At 41.0% G+C, this 21888-nt stretch overlaps 1 protein-coding gene across 1 annotated transcript in view; it reads left to right on the top strand.

Annotated features, from left to right (window-relative positions):
* The first annotated feature begins 9639 nt into the window (after positions 1–9639).
* The window catches only part of LOC111863799, a 512607-nt gene continuing 500358 nt past the window's right edge, over positions 9640–21888 (top strand). Inside the window, exon 1 of the mRNA XM_033751102.1 lies at positions 9640–9893. The gene's annotated coding sequence lies outside the window, so the exon portion shown is untranslated. The remainder of the gene's footprint in view (positions 9894–21888) is intronic.

The raw sequence follows: 21888 nt of genomic DNA, 5'->3' as shown, positions 1-21888 counted from the left end.
GAGGTAATCATCTTCAGTTCCCTTATGAACTGTTTTCAGCATAAGCCATGGGTGACCCAAATGGATAGCAACTTGGAAGTGTATGTTGGAATTGTCATGGCCCATATTATTACAACTGAACCAGATATGAGTTGTATTGTTAGCTCTACTGTTCTGAAGAGTACTTCTTTTTGTAGCATCATCATCTAGCCGATGTGTGACAGAGCCACCGACAATTTCTGGACTTGCAGAAAGTAGGAAATCAACCAGGAGATTTGTCTTGGATCTTATCATCTTATCTATAGCCTTGTTGAACTTACTTCTTGGGTGGATAGTCCATCCCCTGGTTTGTTGAAGTCTTGTTGCTGCCATAAGAGGTCGACTCATTACTGGCAGTTGGTATAACTTTCCTGTCATCTTCTCCCTTGTGTGTGATCCAACATATACAGGATATGGTGCTCTGGTCACCAAGGAACGACTGTCTAGGGTTTTGTGAGGAGTGAATAGTATATATTCTTTGCGATATTCATTGCAGTTGGACTTGTCAAAAGTTCCTGGCTGACATTGGAACTGATGAACAGGATGAGGCATAGTAACCCCTTCAGTCTTTGTATAGTCTGTCACAGGGCCCCAAGTTTTGTCTCTCATCAGTTGAACCAAGGAGGTCGGATCTGCAAGCTCTTCCTTTGTATTGATTAAATGGTCATTATACATCACAGTCCACATTTTCAGAGCACTAGTCTAGCGAAACTGTATCCCAATGGAATTCTGAGCTCTGAATATCATCGATGAACAAGTCTTGGACAGTCCTTGTGTTTTGGAATTTGGTGTAAAATGATAGTCCAGCTTCAGCTTCTGTATTACGGAAAATCTCATGTTGCACTCTAGGACACAAAGGTCTGGCATCATGAAGATACTTGAATTGTTTTTCATCTTCCCTCAACTTGTTGGTGGTGAATATTTGTCTGATGTGAATATTCTTGACACTCTTAACAAGTGTCCTCTCAAGGTCTTTTTTCATCCTTGAAGATAGAAGTAGGGGCGCATTCATACTCAGAGACTTTGGGTTGGATACTAAGAGTTCTGGATCCCCATTTCCCAGACTGTACATACCGACTTGAAGCCAAATGTATAGCCTTCTAGCCGTCCTGTTGTGCTTAGCACAAAATCCCAAATTGGTTATTGATGTGGTTAGTGGGTCAGGACAACCTCTATACAACATATGAAGAAAGCTCACATATGGAAATCCAGGTATCTCTTAATTCAGGTGTATTAGGAAGTTCTTAAAATCCTTTTAAATCACTTCAGCATGTTCTGCGCTAGAAAATTAGTCCTTAACAATGAAGGATGCAACAAACTGTCTTTTGACTGCTGAGTGGGAGTCACATGACTTCTGTGTTTCCACGAGTGACGTCACATACCCCCACTCAGCCTGTCGCAACACAACACTCAGTAAACACCTCTCCCTGCTATGCTGTGATGTCACGCAATAGTGGAGTCCATGCAGCGACCATTGCCATGCATGTTCCAACAATATAGGCTGTTTTCTGCATGGTCAGTGCTAAGGCTATATAACAAGAAGTACAGACAGAACAGCAGTCAGTCGAAGAAATTAGTCAGAGTTAGTCAGTTCTTGGAGTGAGCCGAGGGAGGAAGACCCGAAGGTGTGATTAGGACATTTTATCAGTGATAGTGTGCAATAGCTGAGAAGTCAGCCAGTGAAGACATGTTGTATAATTTCAAGACTTTACATGTGCTACAGTGCAGTGGTATTGGGAGTGTGTAATTCAGTGAGACTTTTATAGCTCCCATGTTATAAATACATGAGGACTACTGAAGAGATTAGCGTGTAGTGAGTATAAGTTGTATAAATCAGTAACAGTGTAATAAGTAATTGTAGTTATGACCGGTAAGTGCTTAATAGAACCAATTACCGATACGAACAGCATCTCCAGTAGCCCAACATGTTACAATATGTACATTGAAACTTCCAGGTGGTTAGAGATGTACTGTGTTCTTTACAGCCATTTAGTATAAAATAACCATGCACATTGCATTTGAATTCAGATAAATGCTATATCAGAAATATTACATTGAGTGATTGTGTGTACAGTCAAGGAAAATGTAAAGGGTAATGAATTGTACTGTTAACTGAATGTTTAGATGTAGTGGAAGTAACCAGTGTTGAATCTCTGCCAAAAGACCCAGTTGACTGAGGTTTTCCTTTACTCACATATCCATGTCAAAAGCATTAGCTGTACTCAGAGAATAGACACAGTACACTGAAACAAAATACTTCTTGCTCATTCATGGCATACTGCGTAACATGCTGTGTTAATGTTCAGCAGTTCATATTCTGAAATTGCATAATGACAATGATAAATCTAATTCATAAAACTTTTCTGTTTATAGAGAAGTGTAGGCCTATTTCATTGGTAGAGACCATGAACATGACAGAGTGGCACTGACATAACTCCAGAAGTTTTCAGAAGTAGGTTGTTATAAAATCAAAAGAAAAACCATAAATTTGAAATGTAAATGTAGTTAAAATTTAATAGTCTTCCTATGTAATTTAATTGGGATGTACAGTTTTGCTGTTTTGACCTCAAGCCCAGAGCATATATCCAAGTCTCTAAAGAATCTGGATGGATTACTTAGAATTCTTAATCCCATTATGGAGTGCTGTTTGGCCCATCTTTCTTATTGTGAATTTTGACAACCTTGTTCATGGCCAGGTAGCAATCCAAGCAAGATATGTACGTTGTTTTGCTCAGGGTTGGGCACGCTTTTGTGTATTGATGTTTGTAACATTCCTCCAAGACATATGTATTTTGTATCTTTTATATTTAATTTCTTATTGGTATTTTACATGTAGCATTATATACTGATGTTCAGCATTCCAATTGTTGGTTGTGTTGGTATACACAATGAGAACACAGAAACCATTTTGTGTTGCTCAGCCTTAAACTGAGATGGCTCAAGTGGGGTACTGTTGCATACAAAATGGATCATTATGGAACATTCATGGGCTGATTAATTAATTATGTTTCTTTTATTTGTCTTTTGTTTCCCACATCTTCATTACAATTAAACAGCAAATACACGTGGGGAAGGAAGGAAGATGAACTAAAATATACACAGGTTACATATACATTGTACGACAAATTCCCAAACTGAGGCGGTAAAATAACACAAAAAGATAAAAAATTGTTATTAATACCATCACTCAATATAGTCTCTGCCCGCTGCTGCACAATATTTACATCGTTCATACAATGAAAGAAATTCCCGAGAAAACGCTTCTTCCCGTATTCCCCTCGGTTATCTCATCACAGTCTGCTGGATCAAAGAGGCAGTCTCAAATCTTGTCCCTTTCATCACAGTTTTTAATTCAGGAAATAGAAAGAGGCAGCCAGCTATAAATGAGGGGACTAGGGTGCATAGGATAACACGGGGATTTTTCATTTGGACGAGAATTCGGAATCTGCTGGTGCATTGGCATGCAGAACCTCTTAACCACCTCTTTATAAAATTTACTGTTTGCAGTTTGTTTTTCTGGCACAAATTCATGATGAATGATACCTTTAGCATCAAAAGATGCAGGCAACATTGTTCTCACCTGCAGTTGTTGTCTTCTCACTTTCTGAGCTTTGAATTCATTGTGCCATTTAAACACACTTGTTCTTGATAAACATTCTTCACCATCATTTCAAATGTTGTGGTAGATATTTTCTTTAATTTTACACAAAACTTAACCACTGCTCTTTGATCCATTTTTAAACCTTTGACACGACAAGAAAACTGACTTCATCAAAACAATTGTAGTCTTCATTCGCGTCAACCAGATGAGTTGAAACTTGCACATCATATGAATAAACGTTCTCTCTAACTCGTCCTGTTCATCATTAGATGGCATTAGTAGTATTACTGTGATATCGTCAGTATGGGAACTTAATTGTCACACATTATAGTTCTTTTAATAGAGATGTGATTATAAATCTTGTTCTTAGAATGCAGGGAAATTTTAAAGTGATTTTGTGTTCTTGAATTAATTATTATTTTTGAGACCATGTAGCTGACACCGTCAAGTCCCACCAATTGGAATCACTGCATAGATTGAGAAACACTGCTCTGGTTGATGGGTACCAGCAGTTTCGGAGGAGTCTGCTGTCTTCTTCATCAAGATAGAACTGATTTCCTCCTTCTGCAGTCCTGAGGACGGAAGCAGTATGTTCCTCTGAAATTTAACTACCAGACTACACGGCATGAGATTCCAGACCGTAATCTTGATATGTTGCATGGTTTGACATATTTTTGTTGCCTGGAATGGTCATCTGTGATGCATGTCACTTGTGGCTACACTGGTTGGGTTACATGACAGTCCCTAAGACTGTACAGACTGGAATAATGAGCCCTTTAGCATTTGTGTACTCTTCACATTCCAACAAATTTGTATGGTATGTGCACTACATTCTTGTTCAGTCCATGCATTATGGCTCTCAAGTATATTGTGTGTCTATTTTGTATAATCCTGGGTCAACAAATGTTAGCTTAGTTCTCAAAACAGACAAGAATTCTGCTCCACAAGAGAAGCCAAACCTATTGACTCCACTGTAATTGAAGGGCATCTTCAGGGTCAAAGCATAAACTGAACAAGAAACCACCTGTTTTCATGCTTGTTTCTTGCTCAGCTTATTCTTTCGCCCTGAAGATGGAGGTGATATGTTCCTGTAGAATGTGATTTGACTTTCAGTGGACTACGTGGTATTATATTCCAGAAGATAGTACACTTTGTAACCACCCCTGTTAATTGCTCTGCAGGACCAACTTGTTGTCATATACAAGATACAAAATGCTGGGCTGTATATTAAGTGGTGTACAAGATATGTTACTGCCCACCCCCACCCCCGATAATGATGCTAGTGAACCTGATACTTGAGAGTTTATTTCATTGTCCTTTGTGTCACTTTATATGTTGATCATATATGAACTGCATAGAATGTGTTTGTATGTGAGTAGTATTCCTGGCTTTATGGCGGTCTCCTTCGTGCCATGTTACAATAAGTATTCTGCGCTGAAGAATTACAACTGGTGGGATGTGGCCCACTAGTTGCAAATATATAGCAATACTGAAATCTGATGATGTACACTCAACATTCCTATGCTGAAATTTATCTTGACTCAGGATTGTTTTGATAAGCTATGATCACAGTGAATGTAGTCATTGTACTTGAGAGACTTTTTAAATTAAAACATTTGGTTTATTATAGGTAAATGTTTATTGGTTATTGTACAGCATACTTTCTCCTGTGAGTCTGTCAAAGGCATGAGTCTCATGATAGAAGCTCTGAGGTTTTCATGGCAGTGACTGTTCAGATGGACTCCCTTTCCTTACGCCATCCCTCCGGTCACATGACCAGTATAAATTTCAGCCTGTATCTGTGCCGGCATGTCCTGAACCTACACATTTAAACCCTGAAGATGGATGCAGCATGTTCTTCCGAAACCTCAGTATTGCCTTCAAGACTACACGGTGTCACAGCCCAGAAGATCAGAATCTGTGTTCATACAAACAAAGCATTTGCAGAAGTACAGGAAAGTAGGCTTATGCAGTCTCTTTCCTGTCTGTATGTCCGTGTGTGTCCCCCTGTCACTGCTAGGCAGCAGTGTCTCCTCAGCCTTGTAGTGTAGGCACTCTGACTGGGCAGAGCAGAAGACCTCCTCCACTCTCTGAGGCAGAGACACAATATTGTCTATATTGAACGTCTACATAATACATCAGATCAGACTGAGGACACCCATAAGATTTTTGTTCTGACCTAAACGTTTATGTGTTTTAGAAATGGGGTCTCCCCTTCAACAAGAGGAGGGATCAGCTTTGCAGTGTAGGCGGTCTGACCTAGCCGAGCAGCGGGCCTCCCTCAGACATGCTCAATATTGTCAGTTTTGAACATGTACTTAGTACATCAGATCGGACCAAAAAGAGAACATGAACTGTAGAACCCAAAAGACAGAGACAGCAGCGGTAAACACGTGACTGCCATTGCAAGGCAATGGCTTCTGTATTATTTCGTATGCGTAGGCAAGCCCAAATGTTTTAGCATATATTCCCTAATTTGGAAAAAGAAAAAGACACTTATTAGATTACCTTTCACTGTGTCTTTGTGTGTATCCTCCCTTATCGTTGCTAGGCAAAGGCTCGGTAGACGCGTTTCTGCGGCAACAGATACACAACAGAAGAATTGTTGGACGCTTCGTTTGTATGCAGTGCATATCGTATCAAAGGAAAGTAGGCAATTAGTTTTTCCCAGAACTTATTGTTTTACATTTCGTCTTTATGTAAAGCTAATTATGCAATTCTTAGGGAAAGCGGATACTTTTGAAGACCTGTTGGGAAGATTACATTAAAATTATTATTAAAGAAATACGATATATGGGTAGGGACTGGATTCATCCAGCCCAGTGTTGGGCCCATTTGAATAAATTAATATCTTTAGGTTCCGTAAAACGCGCCGAATTTTTCTTCAGCTGAGCAAGTTAACTTTTCGCTGCATGAAACGAAGACTGAAGCGAAGTACGTCTGAGAGACGAGTCTGGTGGGACGACCTGTCTCCTGACCAAGTTTTGGAATACAAACCACATAATGGAAACTTTTTCTGAACGTAGATTCCCTTTAATTAAACGTCTTATGTATCCACAGTCCATCAACAATGCAACAATTGTTTATTCACCTTTTAACACTTAACATGTTTCGGCCATAGATGGCCATCTTCAGGTGTTTTAATGAGTGCAAACTGTTACACTGCTTTGTTGTGAGCTAAGACCTTGTGTTGCAGTCCACTTAAAAATAACTTGAATAATTAATTAAAATCCATTAAAATTTTTCGTAAAATCCTATTCCACCTCATAAGGGGCGTCGTTCAATTGTTTGGAGCTATGCGATATTCCAAAAGGTTCGTTCTTCTAGCCGTTCCGTCTGCCACGACGAGACTGTGGTAACTTAGTTGCAGACCATCAGACACGTCTCACGGCAACGTTCTTTACGGTAAGCCTCTGTCCATGTGTACTTGTACTGTGAACCTCTCTGTCTCCATAGTTCATAAATTGCCGTATGTACTCAAGCGTCATTGACTCCGCTTGCAAGGCGTTTGGTTGATGACCCTGGTATATCCAGCGATTAGCACTCTTGCGATGCACTGACGTCATCCGTAATGAATTTTGCCTGAAGATTTAAACCGTTATCAAGGGGTCCTACTCCACTGACTTCAACAAGTCAATATATGTACTACACTAAATGGTAGACCCAGTAATACTTACATTATTAAATTCGCAACATCCGGCCACTTATCCACCCGTGAAATAATTCGAGATCCACTAAAAGGAGTTTTACGAAATCATACCCCGGAAAATATTAATACACTGTGTGGGGGAAAGTAACATACTGAACACATTTCTGCACGTATCTCGCAAAGTAATTATCGAAACGAAAAATGTTTCGAGCAGAAATTATAGGTAAAAATGAAAAGCACGTTTTGTATTAGATGCATTTTTCCGTAAGTCATGTACTTTTCGAGATAATTAAGTCGAGGGTCTGTGCTTCCCAACTACTAAGCCCGTATTCAACTGTCAGCATTGGTTTCCTTAACACTTGGAGACTACCGAAGTCAGTTATTCTCGACGACAGTTAATGAGGTTTTCGCAAAAGCCCTGTTTAATGTAATTTGTTGTATTCGAAAATATTGTGTAGCACATGTCCTATGGCTTTTAGTCTTAAACATACACGTCGCCATCGAATGGCTGAAGCTATCGTGCAGACGGCAATGCTCCGCCCGGAATTCTCTGGGATACCACTTAACATGTTGGCATCGACCGCTGTCTTACCTGCTTGAAGTAAATTCGTTATGACAGACTGGCCAACTACGAGGGCGACTGAATGTGGCTTATTTGCCCGAGCACCAATCCACATGGGAGGGCCCATACACGGTAATCACCCGGATGAATGATGTATGCAGGATCCAGCAGAACACCGGATCGAGGTTCATGGTGGTACACCTGGACTGGCTCGCACCTTAGCAGGGAACCGTTTGGGACGAGCGGCCTTGAGGAGAAAGCATTTGGAGAGTAATCACCGTGAGAACCGAGCCACGGGGAAGGTAGACGAGACAGATCACAGACGTGCACAGCTCTCGGAAAATAAGAGATGGCGATACGCCTGTAGGCTGTTCGAGGGAGCAATGTGGCGTATAGACCAGTTGCTAGGCAAGGACCGCGAAACAAAGAAACAACAGTCATTGCTAGGCAGTGACCAGCGCGCCAATGGACTGGCTGGAAAGCGGTGTTTTCTGCGCGATCCGCGCATACGGCTGAGCATGCAACAAAAGAGAAACGTTTTCTGTACGGTCTGTGCCTATATGTTATAAGCAGGACAATTAGTGAGTGCAGTGCAATATAAGAGGCTTAAACTTGGCGGTGGTCAAGCTTATGACCGTTTAAATGACTAAGCTGCCGTTGTAGCGTAAGATATGTACGGCATGATCTACTCTGTAAAGCCTGTACTGGCAGAGGACTTGTGTGTACTGCAAAAGGAAGAATTTTCAATAACACGTATGTGCGAAATATACATTTGACGAAAGGCCAGTCATATTCGTAAGAGAAAAGCCCATCTTCTCGTCAGAGAGGATGTTACATAAGGACTTCGTATTACAGCAAGAGTTCAGTTGGAAAAAAAATCCCTGGTCGTGGCACTCAAGGGGCTGATGCCAAGACGAACTGATTAGCGATAAACCGCCAGTCTAAAGTAACTTTCACTTTCATTTTGACTTTGAGTGCAGTGCAGTAGAGTGAAGTGAACTGGTGAGCAGTCATGACTGCTGTAGTTTAGTCAGTGTGAGCTGTTGCTGTTAGAAGTTGAGACATGGGAATAATTGTTTGACCCAGACTAAGGGGGAGCGTCCGCCGTTGGATGTTGCTACCAGGCAACGACTGGTGAAGACACCGCAGGCTGGGAAGACGTAGTGTGTGTTGTAGTGGACTGCTGAATGTGTGAATCAGTGATATTACTATAGTTACTTGTAGTTACTATCTATGAGCGTTCAGCAATTCCAGTTAGCAATCCATATCTCATCTATAGTCGCTCATTCATGTGGCACTGTAATTCACAGCGTTTGTTTAAGTCTGCAACTAAAATCCTACATTGTAAACAACAATATGCCCTTCCCCAATTGTAAACCTTCAAAATCGGCTCAATTCAGCAACTGGGAAACCCCACTTAAGGGTATAAATGTATTTTACACATGTATAAATCCGCATCAAGTGACATGGTAGCGACTGGTCAAGGAATGACAATTTTGACATTTGAACAACATGATCGCCTGAAAGTGCTTCTTTTAAGCTTTTGTTGTCGTACCCAGTTACTTATTGATATTTTTTAAAACCCGCTACGTCCCTGTTCAGTGCAAATTTTTGTTACTTTCACTCTCGAGCAGTTGGCATGCAGTAATAATAACCGATAACAGATGGCAGCGTTACGCGACTACCGCTAGGAGTTAATTTTACAAGCCGCTCGGGAGATGGCAGGAGTATGCACAATGTTGGAACATGTCCGCGAAATATACTACACAGGCAAATTTAGGTCATATGGATAGAAGTTTCCCCTCTTCCCTCCCCAGAATGAAGTCTTCCACACCCCTCTTCCCTCTAGAGTACCCCTTTTATGAATAGTTTGCACAAAGTTTTCCTGTTTTGCCAAAGTGTGTTCATGAAATGTAAGAAAGTTTGGGTTCAAACTTGTTCATCTTGTTGATGAGTTAAACACAGTGGAGTGTTGTATTGTGCACAGTGTACGTGTGTCTGTGAGAATCTAACTTTCAGGCCTACATCTTGTTTTGCGAATGTTTCTCGATCCCAGGCAAAAAGTAAATAAAATAACTTCTGTAAATTGCATGTTCTGCTTCTTAGCCATCTGTAGGCTCCGTGATTTCATTCTGCCTGTAAGAAATATATGTATACATAGCACATCACCTGTTTCCCCAACTCTTGTGACTTTCGCAATCTGAGCGATGCTGTGTGGCTGCTGAACCCGTTTCATAACATGTGGTAGTGTTCTCAGAATCGCTAATATACTACTTGGAATCCAGCTAGCTTAGTGTGAAGGACAACGAATAAATGCTTTCACATGCCTGTTTTTGTTTCAACTTTAACACGTACGCCTACATGTGTTTTCGTTATATGTTATCTAGAAATTTATAAATTAAATTGGCAAGCATAAATGTATCTCTTTATTTATCTACGTAAAATTACATGCCTATACCTGAAAGACAGCTCGCTTAATTTTCCACTCATTAAACATGGCAATAGGTGGACAGCAGAAGATCTATTCAGCCAGGACGAAAAACTCTTTTTTGTCTTTAATTTCAGGTGAAAATAGCCAACACTAGTGTAAGGTCGTTTTGTTGTTTTATAACTTTTATAATAACAGTAAATAGAAATATTGAACTATGAATACAAAAATGTAATTTAAATTCATCAGTGCGTCAGTTTTCATTTGTAATTTCCTTATTGGTAATCTGAAAGAACTACTTATTTACCCTCCACTAGAGTTCCCGGTTCATGACACGCAATATAAATAGTATCCTTATTAAGATGGGACGTGACTTGCCAAACTGCATTTCACAGCTACCGCCAATAAGAGCCCCAGAACTGATATAATCTTGTTATTAGTAAAATATTCGCCAGCAAGGACTGATATAAATTCTACACGGATATTACGACAAATTTTCAAGTTAGAAAGCGGAGTAAGAGATTGTAACTATACACATTTATCATTAAATATTTTTATACATTTTGCTATGAGATTATTTTAATGTAGGTTTGCATATAAACGGGAGTAATATTAGCGTGAATGAATCCCTAAAAAATTATCCATACAGAAACATAACCACAACTAATATATTTATAGGTCTATTGAAAAGATTCTTAGGCCCAATATATTGAATACTGCGAAAACGTTGATCAGATTTGCACATTTAGACCAACAGAAAGTCAGAAAATTGATCGTTTTACTAAAATGATACGTTAATCATAGACCTCTTGTTTCATATGTGAGCCTGTTGATTTGCATCGAATGAAAAATCCGTCTGGATCTACGCTGAACTAAGAAAATCTCTGTAAAAACTTAACAATTTAAACCAAAATATGTGCTAAAAGAAATGTCTTCTGTTCGCATAAATTTGTAATGTAGAATAAAAGAAATTATTAACCGCTGGCCGTTGTGACATCTTGATGTCAAGGACACAGAAATCTTAGGCCTAAAATAGTCAACTTATTCTACCAACATCCAGGTGCCGGTTCAGAGGAAAAGCCCCTCAAGGATGTGATAATATGCTACTAGGTCGCGGATATAGAAATACGTCACAGGGTGGTGATACTGTATGTGAGTGTGAAAGGGGGTGTAATGATGATCGGCATGGAGACGCGAAAGAGAGCGAGAGAGAATCCTGCGCCTTTTGTTCATTCGTAGTGTCACGTGAAGTCGCCTCGGACTGAACCCCAGGCTCCGCGGTAAGAAGCCAGCTACGCGCCGCCTGAGCTGTGATACGAAAAACCTCGTAGGCCTAATTTCTCTACAGACCGTAACGTAGCGAGAACTGGTTGCGCTTCTTGCGAATCTATTTTCATCGTAAATAAATATAGTTCGCACACGTTGTACGGTGGATAGTCGAAATGCTGTTCGTGTAGGAAGTTAGGCCTACATCTTTCGCCGAACTTCGATTTCGCATGACACATTTGGTCGCTCTTTCGTGTCGCGTGCGACCGTTTTCTGATATTCAGCAATTTTCCGAATAGTCTTTGATCTGTGTAATTGTAAGATAGTGATGCAGGTATGATTCAATTTCTCCCGAAAACAAATCGGTGCTGGGACTGGCATTATCTCGTGTCGGCTCTTTTCTCCTTCCCACAGCGCTCCCAACAAATAGGCCCACACAAAGCAAAGCAAAACTTGTAATTGCGAACCGGTCTAAGCTGCCTGACTGGTGGTCTTAACATTTCTCGTGCACTCCACATCCGCCTCACATGACGTAACCTTGACAATGCCACCACGGTATCGAGCCTTCAGCAAACTAGGCCATGCCGTTGTGTTTCTGCAATCTTCCAATTTTTCATATCATTAAAACAACCGTCTCATTGCGCAGTTTCTCAGAATCTAACTTTCGTTTGACAGATGTGGTTTCGTAGGCAAATATTTATCTTCACAGTATCTTCAGCTACAAGTATCATTAGAGGATAATAAACTTATAACTAATTAAGGTACCTCTGCAACTGCACGTAATTTCATGCCAATAGCATTTTGATATTCTGGCACTTCGTAGGAAATTTAACTAACCATTGCTTCATGTGGCCCATCTGTTTACGTTCTGCATGGGAGAAGGATGGAGGCGTTCGTTATCGGACAAAACTTTTAACATTCTAAGCGGAAATTCATTTTGAGGATATTCGGGGAAAGGTTTCCGGTTTGGATCTTTGTGGCTTAAGCCATCATTTACACATTTTTGTCGCACCGTGTATAAATAAATGTTTATTCGAGAATGCAAGAAGAATGCTAAGAGAAATAAAATGAATGAAGCCAAATGCAACAGTAATTCCCACAGCTCAGCGTATATCCGTTGTCACAGGACTCATCTAATCACTTGTTTTGTGTATGCGCACAAGCTGGGGTGGGGATTGGTAACAATTCCAACCCCCAGCCCCCCTTTACATTCCTCCACACACATAGGTTCAATGTTTGCTATTTCTATTACTAGCCGCGCTCCATGGAGACGAATAGTTCCAAAAACCTCACCTTGGTGGAAGTCCAGCAACTGTCTCAACAGAGTTTCGGAAATTGTGATGAGGTGGAGATTAAGAAATATGAATCACCAAATCATAAGCTCATATAGTGCAGAGCGGACCGGGCTAATTTCATGCTTGGACGATACAAGAAGTGCATGCATAAGTTTCTAAAACGTTGTGGGTAGGGGCCAATGAGGAGACGAACACCTATATGTGAGGTTTAGGCCTATGTGAAGAAGTGTATCAGTGAAACTGACAGTGACCGCGTGAGTGATGAGATTTCGTTTTGTGACGGTGTGCACGTTTGGGTTTCATAGCAGCAAGGGATGGCGTAGTGTGAAGTGGTGCCGACTGCCATGCCACTGCGCTGCCGGTGAGACGCTGATAGTAAACACGAAAACTGCGCATAGCTGCAGAGCAAAACTGTAAATGTTCTTCCTCATTTAATTCTGATATGACACTGCAAAAACTGCCCATACACAAAGAGGAAAGAAGCATTCAAGGGACTGATGTAATGTTGTATCTTAGCATCCTGTTGCTGTTGGTATTAGGATTTATTTTCAGCTGTTTACCTTGCACAATGCGGTCTATGCCAGGAGGACACAGCTGTTCCCCCGAATTTCAGCGCACCTGATGATGGCCGAATAGTACGAAACATGTAGTACAGTGTCGAATTTTAAATTGAATTAATTTCAGATCTTGACATTGTTGCATGATGGACGGTAAACGACTGAAAATAAATTCTAGCATTGCTGTAACTTCTGTGTGAAATAGGCCTAATGCAAATGAGCTAGGATAATGTAATGTTCATATTGTACTCCCGTGTGTTCTGTCACGGTGTTCACTCCTGACACATGCCTTGACACAAAAGCGCTGAGTTTGGTGTTCATGTCACTGTCATTTTAGGATTAGGCTCACCTCCATCCGGTGCCTATATAAAGAAAATGTTGCGAATAGTTACCATCTGTTCGACTGTTGCGAAGCCTGTGAAATGGAGAAGCAGGGATTTAGCAGAGATCGTTGCCTGCTGCACGGTCTCCAACACGGGCCGTCAGTACCCTTACCTGCTTAGTCCTTACACTACCTGCATAAATATAAATTCTAGACTGCTAACGAAAAGCTTCTGAATTTAAGAGTTATGAAATGATCCCGTCTGCTGTTTGAAGCGTCATTTCGTTTGTTATTATGTTTGGAACCAGTAGGACACCGCTTCTTGGTCTCAGTTGTCAAGACATGGAACAAATCATGGCTTAGGCTTGAAAACTGAACTTAACCACCCTTAACCTAATTTCTTTTTAAGTTTCGTTGAGTCCACTCGGTACATTGGCCACTATTAGGCCTATTGCACCGGCCCCAGATGTTCAAGCAGGTTGTGTGTACTGTGTTTTTCTGGAATTAGGCCTTAAATTGTGTATAGCTGGTAACTGTGCCCTGTGCTATCTTATAATCACATTTACAGGTAATTTTATGAGTTCATTCTTAAACGTCTTGGACGATTTTAAGGCTGTGAAAATTGGTACGGAAGACAGGATTCGATTATTCAGAGTTTAGTGAAGGATTTCGTAGTCTAGCTTGATGTCTCGTAATGAAAGCAATTCTTCATTCCTTTTTCAAAACAACGCAGAAATTGATTCGGAACACCGTACAGCTGCAAAGCTTAAACTACCTGGAGTCGGGTCTTTGAAATTTCTGCAGATTATTTTGTATACATACGCCTTCATGACGTCATGCTTAACTAGATAAGCGCAGGGACAACTTTACCCCTACTTTATTAAGGTCCAAGCTGATTCATTGAAAGATTTCTCTCTGCTGAAGTCTGTGGTTCCAAACTAATGACTGAAGACATTACTCTCTTCTTTTTATATCTCTTCTTCAGAAGCATAAGAGCTGATGCGCATGCGTATAACCACAGAATTTCTTGAGCCCTTATGGTACTGAGGCAGTGAGTCAGTGATCAGAAGATCACTTCCCATTATTTCTATAGGGCATACGTAGTGAGCCTGGGGTGATTAAGTCCCAGCTACAGAGAGGAACATTCTTATCACCACTGGAAACAAATACAAATTGTTATTATAGACGATGGAAAATTTCTTTGGTGTGTAATATTGTGCATTCACTTCAAGTACAACGTTAAGTCATAGCAAACGGGGCTGTAATCACGGGCAGTGCTCAAGGCGTTTAGCTGATACGTGCGGCCTACGTCAAAAAATTGCGTTCTGAACATAAATGTAGTTGTATAAACCCAGGAAGAGCTACCTGACTAACGCTTCGAATAATGACGTTCTTCTAAACAAAAATTTAGTTCCTGCCTCACAGAAAACATGCTTTGTTCAGATTGCAAAACCATTCAATGTAGCCGAAAGCTGTTTACGGAAATGATGTCTATCGTGAGAACAGCACAAAATGTGTAAATAAATTATGCAAGCTAAATTGAGTCTTCTTATTGTTAAAATATGTGGTGCATATAGTAACCACTTGGGAGGTGGCACACAGCGTAGTTGGCTGAGACACTATGATACAAGCCGGAAGTTCGCGGGATCGAATCTCGATGAGGTCATTGGACTTCTTTCAATTGACCTAATCCTTCCAGCAGCACTATGGCCCTGGGGTCGACTCAGCCTCTAACAGAAATGAGTGCCAGGAATGTTCTTGGGGGTAAAGGGCGGCCGGCGCGTAGGGCTGACAACCTTGCCGCCATCTATGAGCCGATTGTCTAGAAAATGTGGGACCCTCAACATCTCACAACCCTATGGGCCTCCACGGCCTGTTACAGGGATAGCTTTACTTACTTTTACTTTTTTATTTTATAGTAACTAATTTGCACAAAAGTAATAACACTCTATGAGGGCAAGAATTGTAAAAGAAATTTATGGCGTGAAGTTAATATTAGGGTGGAAGTAATTTTAACCGGAAACTAGTATCAGAAGCAGCAGAAGTGGCTTATAGGTCTTAGATAAGATACAGAACGACGACCACAGTAACTAAGAACTATTTTTAGCCTAACTTAATTTTAAGACTACATTAGGTATAAATTTAGAAGGAAACACAATTTTCGACAGGTATATAACTCTAACACTTTAAAAGTGTACAACTGTAAATTTTAACACACTTTATTGTTTACTTTAATCTATGATATAACCACACATTACAATGTGCGTGAGTTTATCGCTAGTCTGCCTTCGTAAAGAAAGGTGAATTCGCTGTGATAATGGTGACAACAGATCATAATATGGATCCATATTAAGACAATTCAAGTACTTGGTTTGTTTTTCTTGTTGGTGACCTAGAAAAGGTCGAAAGATGTAGAATCACTTTACATAATAAATAATACTGATACGACAGTATCTATTTTCGTCTTCATTTGAAGATATTGACGTTGTGTGTCACGGACCCGTGTACTCGTTTATACAGAACTTCATTCTTAAATTCTCTTAAGTTCATATAACGCTACAATACAATCCATCGTCTTTCACAAGTGAATCACACATGGAAGAAATTTGTTCGCAGATCCTCACGCATTCTCGAATGTGAACTTGTGCTTATGTAGGCTATTTTTTATTGCTAGTGGGTGGGATTAAGTCCCTTGTACTGCGGCCTCTTCTGGCCTATTGTACCAGCCCCAGATGATAGGTGAGCAATTGTGATTGTGGAGCAATTGGTGGAATGAAGGTTGGCAGGGGAAACCGAAGTACTCGGACAAAAACACGCCCCAGCGCCATTTTGTCCACCACAAATCCCACTTGACCAGACCCGGGATCGAACCCGTGCAGCCTATGTAGGCTATTAGTAAGCGTGCAAGTTGCACGATGGTAGGCCATTGACGTGTGGTGTAACCCTCCGTTATCACGGCCCTGCATCACAACGCAATCCACTGATGACATGTGTAGCCCTGGAGCCTGTCGTCTCGTTATAGGACGAAGTACCTTGAAACATAGACGCGCAGATGTTTTGCGCATCTTATGTTGCCTAGAATTCGATACCCTTACAACTGACATTTATGTTTAGACCGATTGCATGATAATGAATTATTTAACATATCTTGAACAGAAGATCGTATATAAAGGAAAAATTTCCGGCTTCAGTCCTCGCGCATGAAATGTCTTGGACTAGNCCCCCCCCCCCCCCAACGAAAGTCATGTCAGTAAAGGTGCCTACGTTCAAGTCACAGCATATATGTGACCAAGTTCCCCGTAAACCTGTCCGAAATAACAGGTCTATCGTAAACACGATATTATTTTGAAACCTACTGATGATATCAGTTAAGTGGCTAAAGGGAGACGGGTCAGCTTAATCTGCTTTTTCCCGGAAGTTCTATCACAAATTGTGTTTGGATGCAGGTGGGGGCGGCAACGCTGTTCCAGTGGGCACGCTTTGTGGGACGACCCACTTCCGACATCTCAAGATGTTCCAATATTTACAAAGTTTTCTGTGTGTCCGCCCTGTTGTGGGTTGCTGCAAACCCATCGCCACATAGGAACACGAATTCTAGTACAAGAACAGCTTTCCTTCCTTATCTTCTGAGACGTGTCCATGTGTCTAGCTGCGGGCTCATTGCGTGTTGCGTTCACAAAATGTCAAGTCCTTTTCTGAAACGAAAATATCTAACAATGAAACTACGGCACCGACCTTGATAGGAACAAGGATATGGGCCCCGGAGACGGGGGGGGGGCAGGTGTCTTCCGATTTCCTGGAGATTTGGAAAAAAAATCAAAATTTAAAAGAAAAATGAAATATACTACATGAGGTAAAGTTGTCCCTGTGCTTAACTAATTAAGCACTACGGCATGAAGACGTATGGAGGAGTGGATGTATAGACACACGTTTGCTTGACCTGGGCATTAGTTGGAGATGAGTGGTCAGCTTCACGCCCCGGCCGCTTTACCCCCGGTACCCATTGAATAAGAGACTGGGTGGGCCCCATAGCCGGTCTGTATGAGATGGAGAAGTGAAAATTCTTGACACTACCGGGACTCGAACACCGACTCCTCGGCCGTCCAACCCGTTGCCAGTCGCTGTACCGTCTGCGCTATCCCGGCTCTTAATATACGACATTTTAATAACAAAAATTAATTGTATTTTTATAAGGATTTTTCTACATTATAAACAAGGGCGACCAGTACGAATAATTTATAGGTAAATGTTCTGAAAGTTCCCGTTAGGAAAATGCTGGTTCTGCTCGTGAGCAAACTGAGAGCAAGAGAGGAAGATGTCGTGCTGACGTTGAACTGCTCAAAACGGACGATACCTCAGACAGGGAAGAACAGGACCATTCTTACGGACTGCATGAGGAGTTCAGTTTTCAGACCAGTAATATGAGGACATGTTCAAATACTGTAATATGTGTTGTTATGCATAATGTTATCAATTTTAAGAGATAAAATTTATTCCTGTGCTTCATTAATTAAGCACCACGCCGTGAATATATGTGCGGGAGTGGAGGTATAGGCCCACCCTTCGTGACCCTGACACTAGATAATGAGTGGTCAGGTTCACGCCTCGGCTGTTTTAACTCCGGTACTCACTGAAATGAGAAGCGGTGAGCCCCAGAGCCGGTCATGCAGCCCGTAACCTAGTCCCTATACGGACCATGTTATCGCGGTGCCCATCTATCAAACAAACTCCGTGGTTTTAGTCCGCAAGCGAACTATACCGACCGAGCGACCGCCGCTTGTCGGCGAAGTTAGTGCCAACTTTAGCGGATAGAGAGTGTCGCGTGGTCAGCACAACGAATCCCCATGGCCGTTAATTTCGGCTTTCTAGACCGGAGCCACTATTTCCTTGAAATAGCTCCTCAGTTATCATCACGAGGCTGAGTGGACACCGTTCGAGACCCACTACTCCTCAGAAAAGATCTGGTAGCGCCGGGAATCGAACCCGGAACCTCTGGATCTGTAATCAGGAACTCTGACCACTACACCACAGAGGCGATGCCCATCTGTCAGTTTTAAATATTTTTAAAATGGTAAAATAATAAATAACTGGGGAATAGGGCTGTGGAAACCTCGAAGTAACACTCTGAAGAACTCTGAAATGTGACCCTACAGGCGTTGAAACCAGCTGGGTTGCTGAGAAATGTGTAATGTTGGAGAGTGTTGTAACTGAAAGGTTATATCAGAGATTCAGTATATTACAACTTTATGGAAATTAATGTGAAAATATGAGAATATTTTTAACCTTTTAAAGAGTTAGCATATAGCATCCCGTTCGCTACGTAGCCATGGAACCTGAAGTTTTTATGATAGCGCCTGCAGTTTCGTATGCCTTATTCGATGTTTCCTTTATGTATATTTCCATGGGTCTATTCAACATTTTTACTCGCAAATTGGTGTCACTCGCGAGGTGACAGCTGAAATGTTGAGGAATTTCACGAGATGTTTCGCTCACATCCTGTTTCTGGCAGAGCGAGAACTACGGCGTTTTCTTTTAAACTGCCGAATCGAGTTTCGCTCTTTGTGAGTGACCAGTCTGCTCAAAGGAGGTCTGCTAATAAGCAGCAGGAGCCCGGTTTGTTCGGATGCCGCTCTGCGCTGTTGCAAGCACCCACCTGTTCCTTGCTTACTGATGTAACCTGGTTTTCTGGTAGAGAAGACAGGCATAGATTTGCATAGCCAACTTTGCGAATGAATATACCGTACTGATGATACCTTAAGAAAGAGGCTGAGAACAAGGGACAGCAACGTACACATTCTGAAAGTTCAGAGCACTTCAATTCACGATATGGGACCATCTTCAGGCAGTCTCATTAAATACGTCTCAGGTTACTGAACTGGACCTCTATGGACCCATATTAGCACAACTCATAACACTCATATAATACGTGCAACCGTCAGGAAGTTGCAAGAATTTTCCTACTTTAAAATTGTCCAGCCAGTCCACATTGTAACCAGGAACTGATACGACATAAACGCCCACACAGAAGAAAGACACAGTACACTCTAAAGATAAAAAACTCACGACGACATATCCAAGGAGATAAGGGAGAACAAACTAAAAATTAACAGCATCATCGTGAATAGCTTCTGCAACAGCGAACCCCGGCGAGGACAAACTACAGTGCCGGACCACACAAAACATAGAATTTTACACTCAACTACACTCACTCATGGAGCTGAGTTCTTCTTGAGAAGCCGCCAGTTTTGCAGCTATTCAAGAAATTCCCAGAATTTTATGGAACCCGAAGGTTCATTACCGTGTTCAAAAGAGCCCTCCGCTGGTCCCTACCCTAAGCCAAATCAATCCAATCCATGACATCCCATCCTGTCTCTCTGAGACCCATTTTATTATTGTCCACCCACAGACTCCTTGGTCTTCCTAGTGGTCTCCTTCCTTCTGGTTTTCCCACCAATATTCTACATGCATTCAGCTTCACCCCCATTCGTGCTACATGCCCTACCCAGCTCATCCTCCTTCACTTCATCATTCTAATTTTACTTGGCAAAAATAACTAATTATGAAATTCCTCATTATGTATCCTTATCAAACCTACCGTCATTTCACCTCTCATCGGTCCAAATATTCTCCTCAACACCCTGTTCTCAAACACCCTCAGTCTATGTTCCTCCCTTAATGTCAGAGACCAGTTTCCATACCCATACAGAACCATAGGTAAAATTATAATATTTTATATTCTAATTGTTATGCTTTTAGACAGTAGACGAGTACACAAAAGGTTCTGGACTTCTAGCAAGAATTATCCGAGTTCAATCTCCTCTTAATTTCCTCCTGAATTAGGTTTTGATTTGTTATAGTCGTTCCCAAGTATCTTAACTGTGCCACATTTTCAAAAACATTCAACTATCAGAAAATTGTAAATAATTTAAATTTTTATTTTTATTTCTGGACAATTTTAAATGTAGTGAATTTCATGCACCTTCCTGACTGTTGCAAGCATTATGACCGTATCATTGTGATGAGTAGCACTAATATGAATCCATATTAACCCAGTTCAGTAACCTGAGACGTATTTAATGAGACTATCTGAAGATGGTTCCATGTGTGGACCGAAGCATGCAGTAACCATTGATTAAAACCAATGTATGCCGTTCGATTGGTTTATTTTTTTATTTATTGTTGTATTGACGGCCAAATACCGTCAGCCTCTAGAAACGCGTAACTTAGGTGAAAATGGACAAAGAAAATGTTTAGAACTGTGTTTAATGTTGCGTACCGCATTGCAGAAAATAAATCTTACCATGAAAAAGAAAGTTTGCTAGTACTCACTGATAAGTTTGTGTTGAAGGGGCTACAGCAATCATATGAGGTGATAAGAGAAGATTTAATTTGTTAGCTAAAACCATAGAATATGTTTGTTTGCTGTTCATTACTCGACTTACAGGACAGAATTGAAAAACTTCTATAGTATGTGATATACCAGTATCTAGGAACAGTGAGAGAGAAGGCAGTGTGCTTATCTCTTTTCCCTTGTTAGTGTGTTACCTCACATAGCTACTTCACGAACCGTCCACACTAACATGGAGAAACTTTGAGATCTCAAAATGGCGTTTTCCAGTCACCCGATTCATACTAGCACTGATGGAGCAGCCACCACAATGTGCGTATTTAATGATTCTGTACAGAAAATTCGCCATGCGATAATGTACGTTGCATTGGCCATAGAATCAATGCAAGCGTAGTGAGTGCAATGATATGCGGGAAGTTTCACTCTAAGGGGGCTGGATTATTTTCTTCAATTTTCGCCAGAGAGGCAAAGGAAAGTATCAGAAATTTATCAACAACAAATTCTGAAAATTCATTTCCTGCATACTATGGGATGGATTTTCAGTAAAGTTGGTGCTCTGCCTACCATCGCAAAATGCAAGAAATGTATATTATTCTTCGTTTTTAAGGTATTCTTAGAGAGAAAGTTAATGCTTAAGAGACTTTTGAGACGATCGAAGGAATTACCGTTTTAAATGTTGTACATTTCTTGATTGAGGGGCTATGCTACAAGCCGGAAGGTCGCGGGTTCAAGTCTCGATGAGGTCATTGGATTTTTTCATTTCACCTAATCCTTCCAGACGCACTATGTCCCTGGGTCGACTCGGCCTCTAACATAAATGAGTACCAGGAATTAATTAAATA

This window comes from Cryptotermes secundus, unplaced genomic scaffold, assembly GCF_002891405.2.
Source record: "Cryptotermes secundus unplaced genomic scaffold, Csec_1.0 scaffold1894, whole genome shotgun sequence".
NCBI classification, from domain to species: Eukaryota; Metazoa; Arthropoda; class Insecta; order Blattodea; family Kalotermitidae; genus Cryptotermes; species Cryptotermes secundus.
The sequence above is the reverse complement of the archived record's forward strand: the minus strand, read 5'-3'. Positions and strand labels throughout refer to the sequence as shown.